The 3,499-nt window shown below is 47.6% G+C and overlaps 1 long non-coding RNA gene across 2 annotated transcripts in view; it reads left to right on the top strand.

Moving 5' to 3' along the window:
* Nucleotides 1–888: 888 nt before the first annotated feature.
* The window catches only part of LOC126508211 (uncharacterized), an 8,430-nt gene continuing 5,819 nt past the window's right edge, over nt 889–3,499 (top strand). Inside the window, exons 1-3 of one of the 2 annotated variants that reach the window (XR_007593754.1) lie at nt 889–947; nt 1,591–1,668; nt 2,484–2,576. This is a non-coding gene — a long non-coding RNA (uncharacterized lncRNA). Of the gene's footprint in view, nt 948–1,590; nt 1,669–2,458; nt 2,577–3,499 lie in introns of both variants that reach the window. The other variant, XR_007593753.1, reaches the window with a different exon arrangement.

The following is a 3,499-nucleotide window of genomic DNA, read 5'->3' as shown; positions in this document are numbered from 1 at the left end:
TGCTGACCATGGAGCCTTTAGAAGCTCAGAAGTGACTTCTAGGGGGGCACAGCAGTGGGTGAGCTGCCTGCACTTGGGGGAGACACACACACACACACTCACACACACACACACACTCACACACACGAAACCATCAGTAAGAATATAACATTGTCATGACATTTGAGGAGCCGCTTAAGGAATAGGATGTTTTTGTTTGCTTTGTTCATTCCATAGTCTCCCTATTTAGCCCCAGACTGGCCTCAAACTCTCCATCCTCCTGCCTCAGTCTGGAATTACAAGCCTGCACCATCAAGGCCCAAAGAAAAGGTCAAGAATCTTCCAGAGGGGCTGGAGAGATGGCTCAGTGGTTAAGAGCATTGCCTGCTCTTCCAAAGGTCCTGAGTTCAATTCCCAGCAACCACATGGTGGCTCACAACCATCTGAAATGAGATCTGATGCCCTCTTCTGGCCTGCAGGCAGACACACAGACAGACTATTGTATACATAATAATTAATTAATTGATTAAAAAAAAAGAATCTTCCAGAAACTTTAGTCACGCTGGGGATCTGGGACACTTTCAACCAACCACCTTGGCAGCTGGACACCATCTCCTCAAGCCACCACCCCATGCCCAGATGTCCTGGATCCACTCAGGTCCCCTGGGCTGCCACTGTCAGCCTCTCAAAGCATGAGCTGGCCTTGGGTGGATTCTGAGGCTGACCACAAAGGCAGCTCAGTCCTTACTGAATCCTGCCGCCTGGCAGTCTGAGGGTTAATAACTAAAAACCTATTTACTAGTCCTGACCTCTGTCCTGCACAGCCTGTAGCCACCTGACCTTTGCCTCCCAGGTCCTTCCGGGTAAATTCTGTACAGTTTTGTTTTTTTTTCTCACAGTCGAAAGAGCTTTGGGAATGTGCCCTGACTGGAATTTAACTCTACTGGAGAGAGAGAAAACATAAAGAGGTTAAAGAAAGTGGTTTGGGGGAGGGGGGTGATTTGGATCTCCAGAGCCAGGGTCTTCTCAGCACTCAGGAGACAGAGGCAGGTGGATCTCTCTGAGCTCGAGGCCAGCCTGGTCTACAGAGTAAGTTCCAGAACAGCCAGGGCTGTTACACAGAGAAACGTTGCCTTCAAAAAATATAAAATAAAAAAGAGGGTCCTCCCCAACTCCCTTTGATGATCCCCTTGGATTGCAGCTCAGAATCTCTGGGGATGGAGGAAGCAAGGAGGAAAACCCAATGGGACATCACCGCTGGCTTCCAAGGCCACTCTGATCTTTCCTCAGAGTTCCCAACTCCAGGCTGCCCCGGGGACCCAAGCGTCCCTCCCTTCTCTCCCAGACACACCATTTTATTCATTTGTTTGGGTTTTTTTGGTTTTGTTTGTTTGTATGGTTTTGGTTTTTCAAGACAGGGTTTCTCTATAGCTATGAAGCCAATCCTGGAACTAGCTCTGAAGACCAGGCTGGCCTCGAACTCACAGAGATCTGCCTACCTCTGCCTCTCGAGTGTTGGGACTAAAGGCATGTGCCACCACCACCTGGCTTATTTTGTTTTATTAATAAGAGGATTTATTCAAATGATTTTTTATTTGCTTATGTGTACAGTACCTACATCAACACAGCGGCCAGAAGAGGGCATCAGACCCCCTTGGAGACAGAGCTATAGACAGTGTGAGCTGTCGTGTAAGTACAGGGAACTGAACCCGAGTCTTCTGGAGGGCAGCCCATCCTGGATAGCCGTCTCTCCAGCAAACTTTTTTCAACCAGGAGCTAAACCCAGGGTAGGCAAAAGCTCTGCCGTTAGGCTCCCCTCTAGCTCTCATGAGCAGCTTCTCTGTTTTGGTTTTGGAGTGCTGGGCGTGGAACCCAGACCATTGCCCACGCGGAACAAGTGCTTGCTTACTCAGCTGTGGGCCTCACTCCCCTTCCTGTGGGTTTTGTTTTTGAGATAAGGTCTTGCTATGTAGTGTAGGGTGGTCTCAAAATTACCATTCTCCTGCCTCAGCCTCTAGAGTACTGAGGTTTACAGGAACATACTACCACACTAGACGACTTTATAATTTTATTATATTAGTATTATTTTGTTTTGTTTCTCAAAACAGGGCTTCTTTGTGTAGCCCTGGCTGTCCTGGAACTCATTTTGTAGACCAGGCTGGACTCGAACTTACAGAGATCCACCTAATCTGCTTCCTGAGTGCTGGATTAAAGGCATGCTCCACCAACACCCGGCCAGGTTTATAAATTTATATACTGCTTTTTCTCAATCACCTTCAGCTCAAAATAATCCTGTCAGACTGGCGTGTTTTGGAGTGGCCCATTCCATTCACCTCCACCACAGTCTCGGCTTTATCTTCTCAGCAGGTTGTGTTGATGAGATTTGGGGAGCTGCTTTGAGACTGTTTCTATTTTGTTTGAAAAGGGAATGCATTTGACTGATTTGTCTGCTCTGTCTGGGCCTTTGTGACCGTCTCAGACAGACAAGTGTCTCCCAACTTCAGGTAAGGTACACCTCCTTGTGATTGAAGCTGGTGCAGCAGCCATGATCCCGGTGACCACAAGGGGGCGGCCGAGACTACGCTACACACGTGGAGGTCAGTGGTGTCTTCCTCTATTGCCCTCTGCCTTCATTTTCTTTGTTAAACTTTATTCTGTGTGTGTGTGCGTGTGCGTGCGTGTGTGTGTGTGTGTGTGTGTGTGTCAGAGACAGAGGATCATCAGGCTTGTAAATCAAGTGCCTTAACCACTGAACCTTGTCACTGATCCCATCCTCCTATATTTTCTGAGAAAGACTTGTTCTGAACCTGAAGCTTGCCGTTTGGGGCTTGACTGGCTGGCCCCAATCTGCTGGCTCTACTTGCCCACACATGCCACCAGTGCTGGGCTTACAAGAACACATCACAATGCCCACCCCTATTTTCTGTGACAAGGCCTCATGTATCCCAGGTTGACATTAAATTCACTCTCCTGCAGCCAAAAATTACCAGGGTGCTGGGATTACAGGTGTGTACCACCATATCAGTTTGTGGGATGCTAGATACTGAACCCAGTGCTTCAGATAGGCTGGGCAAGCACTGTACCAAACAAGATGCAGCCCCAGCCTCCAGCACTTGCTATTAATAGTGGTTCTTTCTAGCCCTCGGGAGGCAGAGGTATAAGTATGCATATGTATATGTATGCATGTCTATGTATATATGTATGTGTGTATACATGCATACACATATTTATTATATATTTATATATATATATAATTTTATAGTTTTTTGTCTCTCATTCTCTGTGTGGCCCTGGCTATGCTGGAACTCACTCTGTAGACCAGGCTGGCCTCAACCTCACAGAGATCATCTCACCTGCCTTTGCCTTCCAAGTGCTGGGATTAAAGGCAAGCGCCACCACCTCCCATCTATTTTTTTTATGTTTATCTCTGTGTGTGCTTGCTTATATATGCACCACATGTGTGCAGGTGCCGTGCCCTTGGAGGTCAGAAGAGGACATCAGATCCCCAAGAATTGGAGTT

The sequence above is a fragment of the Alexandromys fortis genome, unplaced genomic scaffold (assembly GCF_014885135.2).
Source record: "Alexandromys fortis isolate MF-2015 unplaced genomic scaffold, M_Fortis_MF-2015_v1.1 scaffold_88, whole genome shotgun sequence".
NCBI classification, from domain to species: domain Eukaryota; kingdom Metazoa; phylum Chordata; class Mammalia; order Rodentia; family Cricetidae; genus Alexandromys; species Alexandromys fortis.
The sequence above is the reverse complement of the archived record's forward strand: the minus strand, read 5'-3'. Positions and strand labels throughout refer to the sequence as shown.